Source organism: Periplaneta americana, chromosome 1, assembly GCF_040183065.1.
Source record: "Periplaneta americana isolate PAMFEO1 chromosome 1, P.americana_PAMFEO1_priV1, whole genome shotgun sequence".
Classification (NCBI taxonomy): Eukaryota; Metazoa; Arthropoda; class Insecta; order Blattodea; family Blattidae; genus Periplaneta; species Periplaneta americana.
This window is the reverse complement of record NC_091117.1, coordinates 65878532-65896377: the sequence shown is the minus strand read 5'-3', so window position 1 is coordinate 65896377 and position 17846 is coordinate 65878532. Positions and strand designations below refer to the sequence as shown.

At 37.1% G+C, this 17846-nt stretch overlaps 1 protein-coding gene across 2 annotated transcripts in view; it reads left to right on the top strand.

Annotated features, from left to right (window-relative positions):
- Positions 1-208: 208 nt before the first annotated feature.
- RhoGAP19D (Rho GTPase activating protein at 19D) overlaps positions 209-17846 on the top strand; it is a 554578-nt gene continuing 536940 nt past the window's right edge. Inside the window, exon 1 of one of the 2 annotated variants that reach the window (XM_069821517.1) lies at positions 209-364. The gene's annotated coding sequence lies outside the window, so the exon portion shown is untranslated. Of the gene's footprint in view, positions 602-17846 lie in introns of both variants that reach the window. The other variant, XM_069821525.1, reaches the window with a different exon arrangement.

Genomic DNA, 17846 nt, shown 5'->3' with positions numbered 1-17846 from the left:
ACATGTTCAAATTGGGCCTACGAAGACTATTTCCCTGATCTTGACGTTTCACAGCCTGTAGGAGATGAATGCATTCCCACAGTATTTGCATACGCATCACGGGCTGGAAGAAGGTATTGCGGCTAACGTTTTACGGAATGGTTGGCGCGCGCCGGCGGGGGCGGAGCCCCTCTCTCTCATCTGCTGCTGGCTGCTTGGCCAGCTTGCTGCATGCAGTAGTGAGTTGGGCGGCCCCGGTCAGGCAACAGAGGGCCTCGGCGGCTTTTAAACAGGGGGGTCTCGTTGAGTGCCACTAATATTTATTTTTAGTGTTCTGTGAAGTGGTGCAGTTTGTATTAATATCCGAACGCGTCCGCACTGAGAGGTGTGTATCGCATTCTGTGTTGTGCGTTTCTGTGTTTGTCTGCCTGCTGATACTATGTAACGTAGTAGATGTTTTATTTGATGCCCGTGGGTGTTTTCTTATCGAACTGAAGCTTTTATCTGTAGTGCATGCAATTATAGAGACTATTCAAGGCTTGTGAATCGATGGATGGAAGTGTTCTTGTATTGGATTTGTTATAGCAGCAAGCCTCCGAGAGAAATTTCTTCCAACTTTTAGGTAGGTTATTTCCATGTTAAGGTAAACATCATGTCACTTTCTTGCCGCAAGTTTGAATATGTAAGTTCTTTTTAAATGAATACTATTACACTTACACTGCTTCGTTCGTCCTACAACGAGTAGACCGCTGATATTGACCTCAATTACGCTGCTGAGTTCGACGGGATGCTTGTCTGCATAATTAAGTTGCCGTGTAGCTTAGAAATGTTTGATTTGTTGCTCATGGGTGTTTCATATCGAACGGAAGCTTCTGCCTATAATGCATGCAGATTTTAGAGACGTGGCTTGTGAATCGATAAAATGAGGTGATGTTGTGTTAGAAATTGATTTGTTACAACGCAAAGTTTGAAAATCTGAGCCTACAAATCCTCGGCAGAACTTCTCTTCCAAGATTTAGGTAAGATAATATATTAAGCGTTAGAGTTCTTGCCTTGAATTTGCGTCTTATTCGCAGTGAATTACCAAAGTGTTGCATTTTGTATGCCTACAAGGCTTTATATTTGTGTGTGCAGTTATTGATTTATGTTCCTCAGTTCGAATTCTGCCTTCATAATACGTGAACTATTTTTAATTACGTTTACCGTTACAGTGTTGCGTTTCGCCATCTTTTCTGCGAATTTAAATATAAGCATGAAAAAGTTTCGGAACTGCTTACAGTATTTATCCTCAGAGTAATAACACTTGAGCTCTAGCTGAGAAATCCAAGTCATCATCATTGCACAATCACCACGAAAACGAGAAATTTCGTAATATAGCCTATTTACCACTTAATAATGCTACTTAAATAGCACGCTATCTTTGTTCATCTTTATCGGATTCAGTATGGTGTTTGACTTCAATTGAAGTATAATTAAGTTCATGTCTCTCGATATTTTGAAAACAAACTGAAATTTATATCTGCAGTGAATGTGATCTTAGACATAAATTGTATTTTAGTGTATCAATCGTTGTTGGGTTTGCGTTACCCTGCAGCGCTGCTTTTGGACATTTGCAACCTAATGCCACAGTCTCGTATATACAGTCACGAAGCTCAATACGTAGTAAATATGCAGCCATAGATAGTTGCTAACCACTAGGACCGCTAATATCGCCTCATTATAGGCAATGTGAAATAGCACCGGCACAGTCTATTGTTCCTAGCACCCTCACAACTCAAGCTTCATGACTTTATATACTAGACTGTGCTAATACAGGCAGATATGCGTTGGGGTTCTTGTCATGTGATATCGCCATTACGCTAGTCTTCTATTTGCAATAACACAGAACTTTTACACTTACAACTGACAAATACTCATGTCTTCAGCGGAACTGAAACCCACGACCTTGCTTTGTTTTACACAGCATAAGAGTAACATCTTGTTGCTTACTCCTCTGCCAGTTTTAGTATTTATTCGCATTGAATTTTAAAGCACCCAGTTTGAAATATAGTCCTGATTGTATTTACATCTGTTATCAGGCAGTTCATCTCACTTGACAATATGTGTCAGAGGAAGAACATTATTATTTGTATACATCTGAAGTCTGATTAGTATAATATGTAACTAGTCGGCGATGTATGTAATGGAGGGGGAAAGGAACTGGTCATCCTACCCCATTATCTCCTGACTTAGTTGCCTCATAAGTGGTGCCTTGTTGGTATCACTTGTGAGGTTCAGATCTGTTGATAGTTGACTGAACAACAAACAACGATTTGAAATATGTGAACTGAAAATGAGAACTTAATTCTAACACTTAAATCGATATTTTAATTTTAAGCTGTGACTCAAATAACAAAGTTTTCGATTTTTTAGTAGGTCATTTTACGACCCTTTATCAACATTTTAGGTTATTTAGCGTCTGAATGAGATGAAGATGATAATGCCGGTGAAATCAGTCCGGAGTCCAGCACCGAAAGTTACCCAGCATTTGCTCATATTGGGTTGAGGGAAAACCCCGGAAAAAACCTCAATCAGGTAACTTGCCCCGACCGGGAAACGAACCCGGCCCACCTGGTTTCGGGGCCAAACGCGCTAACCGTTACTCCACAGGTGTGGACGTTTTCGACTTCAGATCAGCGGTTCTGCGTTCGATTTCGAGCACGGTATGGAGATTTAGCTGAACCATAAGCTGTGTTTCTTTTTCTGTATTTGTTTTGGATTGTTTTACACTGTCGTATTGCGATATGCTGACCACATAATGGATCTCGCTGTATGAATGTCTGATGTTGTTTTATAATTCTCGACCAAGGGACATTCTTGTCCAGACCTTGAAAACAATGATAATGATTGAGAATAATTATTTTGAGCTTTCAGCCTTGCGCTGGGACAATATCGCTAACGTTTTGGAACTATTAATACCATTATTCTGCTGGTTACTCACTTTAATGTTACATCATCAAGTGATGTTGGAGCGCTATTAGCAAAGCTCTCAGGGTTTGTAAAGGCAGGAGGTGAAGTGACCGTGCAATCGACAATAAAATAACTTGTCAACGGTCACGTTCTTGTAACATTGAACAGATTCTTTCACATTATTATTACTTAGGTACAATCAGTCACACTATCGCTAATACACTATCACTAATAGTAATATTAATTTACTGCTATATATAACATTATTAGTTAAATATCCATGAGAATCGCACACTGCAAGTAAAATTAACTCCACAGATTGTATACCGACCGATCTTAGTAACTTTTAAGGGGTAAAGTAACGCTAGGCACTATTTCTTCTTAGTTCTTCTTCATACGTACCCATTGGAATGGAATGTAATTTACGGGAGAGGGGCACTATGGCCCAGCACTGCGATCTGTTACGATCTATTGCGCTAACATTCAAGCTAGGCGCCTTCCTAAACCTACACCAGCTGACTACACTAAGATTTCGAGCAGGCAACCCCCCGCATCCCTAGGCCAGCCCCTCCCTGCGTGTCACATTGTGCAATTTTCTTAATCTAGCTGGACAAAATTAATAACTTCTCTTCTAAGTAACAGATTTTCAAGAAACTTTATACAGAACTTAAAGGTAACGTATTTGATATGATTACCAAGTCTGATTACGTCTGTATGAGGGGAACTAGCCTTTCATAGGGGGTGAATTTAGAAGAAATTAATGACTTCTTTTCTTCATGAAACGTTATATGTTTTTGATATGATTACAAACTCTGATTACTTTTATGTAAGGAGAACTATCCCTTTATAGGGAGTGAATGTAGACAAAATTATTCTGTTTCTAACATAATTTAATTAAACTTCATGAACAACTTAAATGTTGTATATTTGAATTGTGAACAAACTCTGATTATGTTTAAATAAGAAAAAACTACCTCTTTATAGGGGTGAATTTAGAGAAAATTAATAACTATTAATATAATTAAATATATTTAAATTTAATATAAACACGTCCTTATCCTCGAAAATTTACTTTCAATAAGCAATTATGAATTTATGGCATATTCATTAGTGTTTGAAAGTTGAGGGTAATGGAACGTAAGACAGGGTAAAATCAGTTATTCTTTGCTCATTTATGAAGTAATTTGATTAAACAGGTACAATATTGCGAAATTGATAGCAACATTTTACAGTCCAAAGGTAAGATAGTGCTGACGTTAATGATGATTATGTTGTCTGAATGCATCTACTAGTTTTCTATGAAAATAAAGTGCTTTAAAGCCACTATTTCATTTGCTGTCTGAATGACTGGAGTTAGTCGAATCTTCAAAGGTGCGGCCACGGGCTGTGTTGCTTGGTTCGGGAGGGCTCGACAAAAGGCCGAGGACTTGTGATGATAAACTTCCGCTGTTTCTTGCTAGTAGTTTCCTTATTGTTGAAATAACAGGATCTGATGAGATTAACAGCATTGATAACAAGTCTTCAGTTGTAGAAAGTCTGGACATTTTCCTAGTATGACTTAAGGTAATTACATGTACACTCACAAAACGCAAAAAATGATGATCGGGGAATGCTGTGGAATGATGAGGAAATAGAGAAATGGTGACGGAATGATGTAGATAACTAATATGGAAAAAAAGAGAAGAACCGCGAGAAAAAAACCCAACAAGTGTCACTATGAAAAATTCCAAACCTGACCGGGACTCGAACCCTGGCCGCCTGCGCAACTTCCACTTCCCTATTGGAAATCGAACCTAGATCCTCTGAAGTTGTAGCCAGAACGCTATAAATTAAACCAGAGAGGAGTGCAAGTTTCTCTCTTAAGGTGAAGAACATTACCTACCAGAATTTCTACAGTTTGTTTGCATAATGACAAGAGTTATCGTATTTGGATACGTTGATATTGACCTCAATTTCGCCGTTCGGTTCGACTGGATGACGAATCGTTGGAAACTAAGTAGCAGCTTTTAAAGGTCGTATCTGATCCTCGCTAGAGTGTTTTAGCATTTTAGCGTTGCTGCGATGGAATTGGCCATTTATTTCCACCTGCATCGTTTACGAAACTAGGTCAGACTAGAGTCGGTTCGCGTTTCCTATGTGTGTGTTGCTTTTACGTGTTCTGCAGCTCTCTCGCCCGGGGGATGAAGTGGCGATATGATTGTTACACGCTTTTTCATTAAAAGTGTGCGGCTCCGACACCCTACTTAACATTTTCGTGATAAATACTACGTCACAGCAGGTAGAGTTGTTCTTGCTCAAATATCAAGAATGGCAGGCACCATATGCAGCCAATTCTCAGTTATATTTATGATATTAGTGTTATAAATTACCCTGATTGCTTTGCATAATCTGTGGCTTGAGGTGTTGTCGTGTTTAGCTCCCTATCCACAGGGAAACAATGAATAAGTCGATGGGGGTAAGGAGAGGGAAAATAAACTAAAAGATAGACGAGTGCACATCCTTGCAAGTGTTCTGGAGACTTTTCCTGTCCTAAAGGCCACTATATATTTTCCAGTTGTATTTCAGAAAATATCAATTGTATTTGAGAAATTATCAAATGTATTTCAGATTAGTCAATTCAGTTTCAGATAGTATCAATTGTATTTCAGATTTGTCAGTTCTATTTCAGATGGTATCAAATGTATTTCAGATTTGTCAATTGAATTTCAGATGGTATCAAATGTATTTCAGAAAATAAGCAATGTATTTAAGATTACATAGTCACTTTTATTTCACAAAATAAATGTAGGCCTACTTGAGATTTTAACATATATTAAAAAAAATGGAAAATAGATTTTAAAAATCCTCAACTTTATTGCATTTTAGCATACGACAGGCATTTTCACCATAGCTCAAGCTGCAGCTTGATGAATTGTATTGTGCTGTACTGCACGAGCACAATCACCACCAACAATATTATGTGTGTTGCTTCATCAATTTTACTCTCTACAGTAGCCTAAAACACCAGGAGCCATGACGTCAGGAATTCCAAGATGAGTTTTTACGTACGTCTTCACTTTACGCCAAACGATCTCGATTGCATTTAACATTGGAGAATATGGTGCCAACCGTAACTTCTGAAATACAAATGATAGTTTCTGAAATACAATTAACAAATCTGAAATACAATTGATGTTTTCTGAAATACAATTGATACATCTGAAATTGAATTGACTAATCTGAAATACAATTGATATTTTCTGAAATACAACTGGAAAAGGTGTAGTCTCATTTCGTTTACACCGTCTTACGTAAGGGACTTTGCCACATTTAGTTCACACCATTCTACGTAAGGCACCAAAGAAAATGTTACAAAGAGAAAACTCGGAAAATGGACGTAACAGTATGGAACATTAAAGGGTGGGGAAAGCAAATGAAGCAGACCAATTTCTTTTAGAGCTTTACCCAGATAATTATCTTAACGCCTTAGGGAAACATTTTTATTGACTTACATTTGACCTTTCCTTGAAAGAAAACATCGATATAGTTATTGTAAGTGGTTACTATAATCTAATAATAATAATACTAATAATAATAACAATAATAATAATAATAATAATAATAATAATAATAATAATCCGTGGCACTACAGCCCGTGAAGGGCCTAGACCGACCAGCCTGTTGCTGGCCTCACGCCCACATACCGAAGCAGAGGTGAACGATCATCCAACCAGAATGGAGGTATCGTATGGTTAGCACGATGATCCCCCCAGCCGTTATAGATGGCTTTCGCAACCGGATTTCGCTATCTATCGTAGCTCCCCAAGTGCACCACGATGCTGGGTGGGCACCGGTCGAAATTTCATGAGAAAATTCCTTCCCCGATGAGGACTCGAACCAGCGCGCATTCCGTAACGCGAGTCCTAGGCAAGATGCCTTAGACCACGACGCTACGGCGCGGGACATTATAATCAAATAAGCTATTGTTTATAATCAAGCTTACGAAGGGTTTGTGTGTTGTGGCTGTGAGAGAGATTGGGTGGGGATGGGCATGATTTCTACCTCCGTGCTGACGATTGAGTACATGAGTCGCTGCTGATAGGATCATCCCTAACACTGAATGCTGGACGAGCCATTCGCCCAGTCCAGACCCGTCAATCTCTCCAGAAAGAGGGGGGGAGAAAAAGGTTTAAGCCCTGACTCTGTGGGAGATTGTGAGTGGTCATGATTTCCACTCGTAATGACTGAGTATATGAGTCCCTGATATAATCATTCTTAGTGCTGAATTCCGGGTGAGCCATGCGCCGAATTCAGCCCTGTCGATCTACCCAGAAAGAGGGTCGACAGTTTGGGAGTGGTCATGATTGCTATACGTGGTGATGGTTGAGTATATGAGTCACCGATACAATCATCCTTAAAGCCGGGTGAACTATGTGCCCAGTCCAGTCCCGTCAGTCTCCCCGGAAATGGGAATAAAAAAAGGTTAGAATTTTAGTGGTTTGTAACATTATCCTAAAAGCTGGATGGAGCCGAGCCACGCGTCGAGTTCAGATCGGTCATTATCCCCGCAGAAGTGGGAGGAAAATGTTTCATAATGCGAGGTCTGAGGCGTCATATCTTGATCTATAGATGTTGGTTCGAGTCCTCATGTAGGAAGACATTTTATCATGACATTTCAGCCAGTTGGACCGGTGTCCACAGGCCATCGTGAGCAATTTAGTGAGCTTCATTGAGTAGTGAAATCCGGTTTCGTATGTCAGCTATGATGACTGGAGGAATCATCGTAATTACGTTACTCCCGGGCTGGTTGGATGATCGTTCACCTCTGCTGAGGAATGGGGATGTGAGATCAGTATTCGGCTGGTCGGCGTTGGTCCTTCTTGGGCTGTTGTGCCACGGAATATTACTACTATACTACTACTACTGCTACTGCTACTCGAGCACGGGATTTTTAAAGAGGAAATATACTTTTGTTTTCGATATTTTGAAAAAATCATTTCTGATATTTCAATTTTTGAAGCATTTGTTTCATTTCTTTCACTTCTTATAACCTTGCCTTCTTTTACCTAAGTTATTTTTTCATAGCTCTCTTGCAGCTTATTCGTAGCTTATTATTTGCCCATTCTCATTTTGATATTAGACACATGGCGGGACTCAAATGACATGGGGTTAAGAATGCCAGACTAACATTTGTGACAATACAGAACATCGTGTTCACAACGGACAGATGTTTATGCTTAGGCAGAATTCGAAATCATGATCATGATCTAGACGTAACGTGAAAATTTTATTTTGTGCCTTAGTTGTGAACGGTAATCAATCATATACTTGTACTGTCCGACCGAGTGGTTATGTCGTATCCCGGTTTCCCCCACTTATTTCTGCAGGCTCCTATGTAAAGGCTAGTAGCTGTATTGTTTCCTGAAAATATTTGGTGTACAGAATTGGAAATCTACGTGCGGCACGTGTGAGATGTTTGGAACTATATCCTGAGATATAAATTAAAAGTTTTTAATATTGGCAGAATTTCACAATGACAGTGTGTGTTAATCACTGTAAAATAGTTTCACTGTATTACAATGTCACTGATATGAAATTCCTGGTTATATTTCTCCAGGATTTAACATTTATTATTAACTTTTCCTTCGAGTTAAACTTTTTTTTTTTTGCGTTCGAGTTAAACTTTTTTGTTTACGTAACCGTGAAGTTCTATTAAAATTATAAAGAACAAAACAAGTTTAAAAGAATTCTCCCTCAACTTGATCAAAGGAGGAAGTAGATTACGTAACTCTGTTTTCTTTGTTCATTAAGCTCTTCTGTGTCAGCCGTTGAGTTCTCTTGATATGTGTAACATTTCACAAGTATAGCGATTGGTTAATAGTGCAACTCAAGATTAAAGGCGAACAGTGACCTATAAAAATGTGCCAGTGGACAAGGTTTTTAGCACGTGTGAATAATTTAACGACAGTGAATAGATGGCTCTGATCCATTATACAGCGTCTAGCGTTTCTTTGATTAGAATTATATTATTTTTATTTGTTCTTATTTTTTAAATGCGTTTAACTATTTTTAAGCCTACTTGAAATATTCGAATGACAGTGATTTCTTCAATAGGCTAATGGTATGAAAGATTTAAAAGAAAGTTCATAACATTTGCAGGATAATTGCAAAAAAGCGTATAGTTTAAATTATGCGTCGTTCAATATCGCGTTTTGCATCATCATCATCATCATCATCATCATCATCATCATAATCATCATATGAACCTACCGCTACATCGGAGTGAACTACTCTTACCAGCTATCGACATAGTTCAGACGGTAGACGTGTATAAATGTGTATAATAATGTGATAAATAGTCTGTAAAGATGCTGGGTATGTATCTGGATCCTAAACTAAGGTGGAACAGCCATGTTAGTTATGTATGTAAAAGAATTTCCAGAGTAATTTATCTCTTGAGAAGTCTCATGTACAAGATTCCCAAACATTATTTAACACACTATGCACTATTTGAAAGTATTATTAGATATGGATTACTTTTATATGGAAATAGTTCTGATCTTGCAAACATTCTGTTATTGCAGAACAAGGCTGTTCGTATTTTAACAATGTCACCATCCAGACTATCACGTAGATCTCTTTTCAAAAATGAAAAGATTATGACAGTGTACAATCTATATATTTTTGAACTCTTAATGTAACAAAAATATTACTAATTATACGATTATACAAGATGACTACGAAACCAGAAATATTGATCAATTAAACATACCATTTGTCAGGTTGCAAAAAACACAATTAACTATGTAATTACTGCAATGAAAGTATATAATAAGATACCTACAAATATAAAGGCACAAAATGAAAGACAAAATGAAACTTCAGATTGAGAGATCGCTACAAAATAATCCACGTTTTGAAAATGATGTAGTATTTTAGTTAAATTTTATTATTTTTTAGTTTTTAACATTTTTAATATTGACACATTGTGTTTTATATTATTACATTGACGAGGCCTCTTGTACTCTTGTACCTTCAGGCAAATAAAGAATATGAATATGAGTGTGTCTGCTGATCCGGAGCTGCGCTTGGGGGTGGGTTCAATTCCCGCTTGGGCTGATTACATGGCAGCGTTTTTTCAAAGGTTTTTCTCTAATTGTAAAGCGAATGTCAGGTAATGTATGACGAATCCACAGCCTAATCTCGCCAAATATCATCTAGATATCACAATTCCATCGGCGCTAAATACCCTAGTAGTTGAGACAGCATCGTCAAATAACCATTAACAATTTTAGGTTACTCCCAGCTACTCGCAATTTCATCCATACCAGCTGACTGCACTAAGGTTCGCTGTGTATCCCAGGTCTCATACAGCCAATTCCCTATGATGTTCTAGGCTAGATTCCTGAGCATTTCGTGAACTTTGATCGAGGAAATGCTATGAATGCGATAGTGCAATGAAAGGTTATGATGCTTAGCATGAGGACATACAGTAGGAGAATCCCGAGAAAATAACTCAACTGCGACCGTGTGGTCTCCAAGTATCACTATGTACTTCTTAGGCCTGACTTGGACTCGAATCCGGACTGCATGCGTGACAGACTGATGACTACACCTTTTCCAGTTGTATTTCAGAAAATATAAATTGTATTTCAGATTTGTCATTTGTATTTCAGATTAGCCAACTCAATTTCAGATAGTATCAATTGTATTTCAGAAAACATTAATTCTGTTTCAGATTTGTCAATTTAATTTCAGATAGTATCCTTTGTATTTCAGATTAGTCAATTCAATTTAAGATAGTATCATTTGTATTTAAGAAAAAGTCAGTTTTATTTCAGATTTGTCAATTGTATTTCAGAAACTATTATATATTTCAGAAGTTAAGGTTGGCACCTTAATCTCCAATGTTAAATCCAATCGAGATTATTTGGTGTAAAGTGAAGACGTACATTAAAACCCATCCTGGAATTCCTGACGTTATAGCTCCTGGTGTTGTAGGGTAATTTACCTACTGTAAAGAGTAAAATTGGTGAAGCAACACACACAATATTGTTTCTGGTGATTGTGCCCGTGCAGTACAACACAGAACAATAAAATTCATCAAGATGCAGCTTTAGCTATGGAGAATATGCCTGTCGGACGCTAAAATGCAATAAAGTTGAGGATTTTTTAAATCCATTTTCCATTTTTTTTAAATATATGATAAAATCTCAAGTAGGCCTACATTAGTTATTTTGTGAAATAAAAGTGACTATGTAATCTTAAATGCATTGTTTATTTTCTGAAATACATTTTATACCATCTGAAATACTTTTGACACCATCTGAAATATAATTGACAAAACTGAAATACAATTGATACTATCTGAAATTGAATTAACAAATCTGAAATTCATTTGATAATTTCTGAACTACAATTGATATTTTCTGAAATATAACTGGAAAAGGTGTAGACCATGCAGCCACCGCAGCAGGGAACTCATCATCATCATCATCATCATCATCATCATCTCCATCTACTTTAATGTGCCCTTTGGCGCGTAGTAAACGTTCCTACAAGAACCGAACCGAGGTGCGTTAGATTTGTAGGCGGAAACGCTTTAACTTGAGCAACAGGAAGGCACTTTATTTTAATTTTTTATTTAAGAATGTCAGGAATGAAATTAGACTGCGAAGCCATCTGCAGACGAATTCATCATTTGAAATGTCTCGAGTCATGTGTAAATATCACTGCAGTGCTATGGAAACATATGTTTGTTGTTACAAAGTCAGTGTTGATGACTTTCTTCATGTGCGATGAGTTCCTCATTCCGATGTCCGTTGCAAATTGAGACACAAGCCTATGTGCTGCGCGTTCTCCATCATTTCCGTTTGCGGCCTCATCCTTCCGCGCTCAATAGGCACTTAATAGTTACGACTCGTCCGACTATGCATGCAGGAAATAAGATAATGTTACTAATTTTATTTACAACATCTGTCAAGCACACGCACAAAAAGAAGAAACTTTTGCAGCTGCAGGCCAGTTGGTTAAGACGCAATAAACCGAAGTTGTCGCGATGATACCGGTAAACAAGCCTCTGCCACGGAAGTTGGAATTGAAGGTGCAGGGAAATTTTAATCAGACTGACCTATTTTTGACACTGCTTAAATTTGTGGTCTCGTGTTTTGTTTCATCTTGACTTATTTCTATCTTTCTCCCTCCCCTTTTCACTACATTTAGGCCTATTCCTTACTCTTCCATTCTTCATCTTTTTCATTCAGTTATTTTTCTCGAACCCTTTTATTTCTAACAGGTAGAATATTTGTGGAGGGAGAAATGAAGGGGTACTGTATACAGTGCTCACGTGGGTAATTTGCTTATCCCTGCTTTACGAGTATATGTTCCTTCATTTTTCTTTCAGTTTCATTCCTAGCTTTTAGCTCTTGTTTCTTTTCTTTTGTTTCTTTCTTTCTTATTTCTTTCTGTTTTTCTCTCTGTATTCTTTCTTCTTCTCTTGTTTTTCATTTTATTCATTCAGTTCATCTCATCTTCCTATACTTTTCATTTCTTTCACTCCGTTTTCCTCTCTTATTTTTCATTCACTTTTTCGCATTTTTCCCCTTCACTTCATTACATTATTTCTCTTTTCTTCCCTTCTTCATTTTACCTTTCCTGTTCTTCACCCTCCTTGATCCATTACTTCTCTTTTCTTCCTTTCTTTATTCTTTAATTTCTTCCTTCTGATCCTTTTCTTTATTCCATTATTAATTTATTTCTTTGTTTCCTTCTTTTCATGGGAAACGTTTATACTCAAATGTCAAATGAATTAGTAGGCTGTATCCTCTAGGAAGATTTCAATATCAGTCGCTTAGCAACGGCAATGAGTTAAGTCACTCTACTCTGAAGTCAATTGCTTAAACAGTTGCAGTGAGTTCAGTCACATTATTATGATATCATTTGCATAGCAATGTATCATTTAGGTAAAACAGAGTAATTCCATTCGAAAATACACTTGTGCAGATATATGGTAGGCCTATACGTTCAGTAACGAAATTAAGAAAATTAATAATTAATAATATAAAATCTAAATTGTATCCATTTTCATCTTCCTTTTTATTCTTGCTCCATATTTTCTCACCTTCATTTCACTATTTCTCATTTATAGGTCTACCTTTCTTACTTTCCGCCTTCATTTTTTTTCTTTACTTTTCTCGCTCAATTTCATTATTATACCTTCGTTTTTGTCCTTTTTTTCTTTCTTCCTTACTTTCTTCCTCATTTCTATCTTATCTCTGTCTGCCTTAACCTTTTTTTTTCTCCCCTATTTAGCCAATCTCTTCTATAATCTTTCTGATATTATGTCATAAATTCCACCATCTTGACTACCGACACAAAGATAAATAAAATATTACACTAGCGTGTTATGTTAGATAGGCCTACATTTCATTATTCTACCTTCATTTCTGTTATTTTCTTCATTCCTAATTCTTTCTTTCTTTCTTTCTTTCTTTCTTTCTTTCTTTCTTTCTTTCTTTCTTTCTTTCTTTCTTTTTTCCATTTCAGTCCATTATTACTCTTTTCCTGTATTTCTTTATTCCTTAATTTTCTTTCCTCCCCTTCATTAATAAAATTCCATTAAGCTTAAACTTTCTTTCTGTCCTATTTTCTTTAAATTTTTCTTTCCTCCTCTTTACCCCTTCCATTTAATTATGTCTCTTTTTCTTCTATCTCCTAGTCTTTCTACATTTTTTCTTTCTTCTCTTTACTTCATTCAATTATCCTCCCTTTCTTTGTCCTCCATTCTGTTCTTTCATTTATGTTTCCAGCTTTGTTTAGTAGTTCATTTCATTATTCATTTATCAATTTATTCATTCATTGTTTCCATTTTGTCTTTGTTTCTTTCTTTAGCGTTTATGTAATTTATTTATGTATGTAGGTCCTATTTATTTATTACTTTAGGCTTTTAGTATTTTACCTAGTATTTGTTTGTTAGGAACCTGTCTTTTCTTCTCTCGTCTTCAAATGTCATATATAATAAAGTCACGACTTGCTTATATCCGTACGACTTGCAGAAACGCTAAGCTGTTAACATATGCAATAGCTTAAGGAGTAAGTACTATTTTCACCCCTGATATGGTATATAATTGTGCACAACAATGGGTAAAACCTGTTGTCGAGTTTATATTGCGTGTTTAGTTTTTATTGACGCTAGTAAGTCTGTGAGAATTTATTCCTGTGTCGTGTAAGTAATGATTACAGCGCTTTATGATGGAAGACTTTGTCAGGCACACACACACACACACACACACACCCATATGAGGTTCCGTACAACACAGACTCACTCGGTCATTAGGTCGATATAGCCATTTGAATAGCACCTTTATAGATATCCTACTGAAATCTGTGTTAATGCTCTCGCGGTGACGTGGTTATACTTAGAATCATTTTACTTGAGTATTAAGACCGGTTTGTTCTTCGAAACCGCATGGTTGTTAGGACGAATGTGATTTAGGTCTGCTTAATTGGAAGGTGAAGATGTGCAAGCTCGTTTCCTTTTATTTGGAAGCAGAGGAATACTGCCTTGAGAGATAATTTACGTTGCGATGACTAGAGACTGATACAAGACGTTGAAGTACTCAGTGTACACGTGTTTGGAATACTCGCGTAATGTTAGTGTGGGCGGCTAGTGGAATATGGACTGTGTCGTGCTGGGAGTGCTTATTTGTGCTAATTTTTTTAGATGTTAGTATATTCCCACTAGTGAACACAAATACCGAATGAGCATACGCGAAGTAGCTGTCGAGTGTGCTCAGACCACTTGTGCTATTGGGCATTCAGTGTGCGAGTGCCTTTTCCAGGCAAGGGAAACCCTGTTTGTCGTAATTCTTATTACAGGTAAAAGCGAGGGCATGAGAGATATGAAAACACATGAGACTAATGCTGAATAAACAGAATCATAAAGGTGACACATACTTCTTCATTATAGATGTTTTATGCATTTCCAAACAATTCAATTTGTCGTGTTATCATTTACATTCCTGTCTAGATTCTTAGATTATACTTCACATTCGAGCTCCCTTATCTCTTTTTTTAATTGAGTTATTTTACGACGCTGTATCAACATCTAGGTTATTTAGTGTCTGAATGAAATGAAGGTGATAATGCCAGTGAAATGAGTCCGGGGTCCACCACCGGAAAAAACCTCAACCAGGTAACTTGCCCCGACCGGGATTCGAACCCGGGCCACCTGGTTTCGCGGCCAGACGCGCTGACCGTTACTCCACAGGTGTGGATTCCCTTAACTCGTTCTACTGACATATACAGGGATATCATTTATTTTTACTAACATTTCTAATATTGAACCGAAAACACCGTTTGCTGCCTCCTTCCACTACTGGAGTTCGATGATACTGGCGTAAAATAGAAACAGATCACTTTACTAGGAATAGGAGGGAAGAAAAGTAGATTATCCATTTACGTAAACTAGGAAATATCGCGATTTTGAGTTTGATAATTTTCATTAGCCTAGGTTTTTGTTTAATCAAGATACAATACTTTATTAGCAAGAAGTGTTTTTACTCACGAACAGATCTATCCATTCGGACGTATTCATTATGCAGTGTAGGCCTATATTATACTGTCTACAGTACATTAGCGTACAATTTAGAAAATGAAGTTAAATTGGAAAATAATCTTAATTTGGATATTTAAACACATTGGTTATGAAATCGTGTATTTCTCCTGAAACCTCGAAATCGATATTTTTGTAGCTTCAAAAGACCTTCTGTTAAGTTATACTTCGTTCAATGAGAAAATGCAAGCTATAGGGTTTAAATATAATATGAAAGGTAATATTTCTTTTTAACATTTTTCATCCCTTGAAGTACTTTGAATTATTCGTGGATATTTATTAAAATTCGTTTCATAAAACATAATACGGCGAGACTTAATTTCTTACTCTGCTTAACTTCCCCTTCTATCTGACTTGCCACTGCCGGTAGAGAAGGATATTCATTGGATCTTATATTAGATATTTCACAAATCCGCGCCTACTCGCTCATGGATCGGCATGACGTAGTGCCACCGCTAAGACATCAGAGGGAAATCACAAGACAAACGACCAGTTCTATTGATGGAATATGAATTTATCCATTTGGTGATCCCGGAAATCGAATCTCGGTTGCGAAGTGTAGTTGCTATCCACATAGCCAAAATGGAGGACTAATTTTATACATTTTGTTGCATATTCTCAAAGCATGACGTTTTATCGAATTTTAGGCAAAATATTTTTAATATTTTCCTCTTTTCCGTGGTAACTTGTTGCAAAAATTCCCCGAAAAGGAATATTTTCACTCTATTTACCATCAGTGTACAGACCCACAACGAAATGAGACACCGTAAAGTATAAGAACAGCTTTCCATCAATCCCTAATCCGATTGGTCACGGGCTGGTTGCGTCTCGTGATTGCACGTCAACAATCTTGCTGTCGTTGCTCTGAAGTCTGGAAGAGTCGAGTGGCGAGCGACTGTCGCCAAAGCAGCAGCTGTAACAAGTAATAAAGCATGTCCTTGCAATTTTATTCATTTTGATTGATACGCTATAAATTTAATTTATGTAAGTTATATCCTATAGCGGCAATTAAAATGCTAATGCAAGAGATATCATTATGACATCTAAGCAAGTTCAGTAATAACCAGTGACAGGCAAAATATGAAATTTCATATTCTGAACCTAAGCTTGCGATTTGGTAACAAGGATATTCAGGGTTCACGATTTGAAGAATGCAATTAACACCAAAAAAATCCATATTTCATAATGTTTTGGTAATGTTTTCATATTTCATAAAAATCTTGATTTTTTTTTCCCATATTTTTTTACGATATTTGCTCCTCTGCTTATATTTTTATAACTACCACTGTGAACGGGCTTTATAGATAAGTTATTATAAGGAGACAATAGAGATTTTTCCAGGAAACACTTGCATCCATTCCACCAACATTCCAAGGTTCTCAAGGACAAGTGAAAACTCCGGGTTCTCCTTTAGAGTTACTGAACTCGTAGCGTCAATGAATTCGAGAAGCCAAAACAAATAAATAAATGGTTCTTTTTAAGTTGGTTATTTAAAGGCGCTGTATCAAATACTAGGCTATTTAGCGTCGATGGTATTGGTGATAGCGAGATGGTATTTGGCGAGATGAGACCGAGGATTCGCCATAGATTACCTGGCATTCACCTTGCGGTTGGGAAGAAACCTCGGAAGAAATCAAACCAGATAATCAGCCCAAACGGGGTTCGAACCCGCGCCCGAGCGCAACTTCAGACCGGCAAGCAAGCGCCTTAACCGACTGAGTCACGTCGCACAGTGGTCAATTTCTCGATTTTAGGAGGACAAAATTATTTTTTGTTCTCTACTGGGAATAGCATCGGTTTATTTTACTTTTCTGTTAGTAATTGACACTCTTAAGATAACAAGACGTGAAATTTAATAATAATAATAATAATAATAATAATAATAATAATAATAATAATAATAATACTTACTTACTTACTTACAAATGGCTTTTAAGGAACCCGAAGGTTCATTGCCGCCCTCACATAAGCCCGCCAGCGGTCCCTATCCTGTGCAAGATTAATCCAGTCTCTATCATCATACCCCACCTCCCTCAAATCCATTTTAATATTATCCTCCCATCTACGTCTCGGCCTCCCTAAAGGTCTTTTTCCCTCCGGTCTCCCAACTAACACTCTATATGCGTTTCTGGTTTCGCCCATACATGCTACATGTCCTGCCCATCTCAAACGTCTGGATTTAATGTTCCTAATTATGTCAGGTGAAGAATACAATGCGTGCAGTTCTGTGTTGTGTAAAATAATAATAATAATAATAATAATAATAATAATAATAATAATAATAATAATAATAATAATAATATCAAAATACATGCGATACAACTAG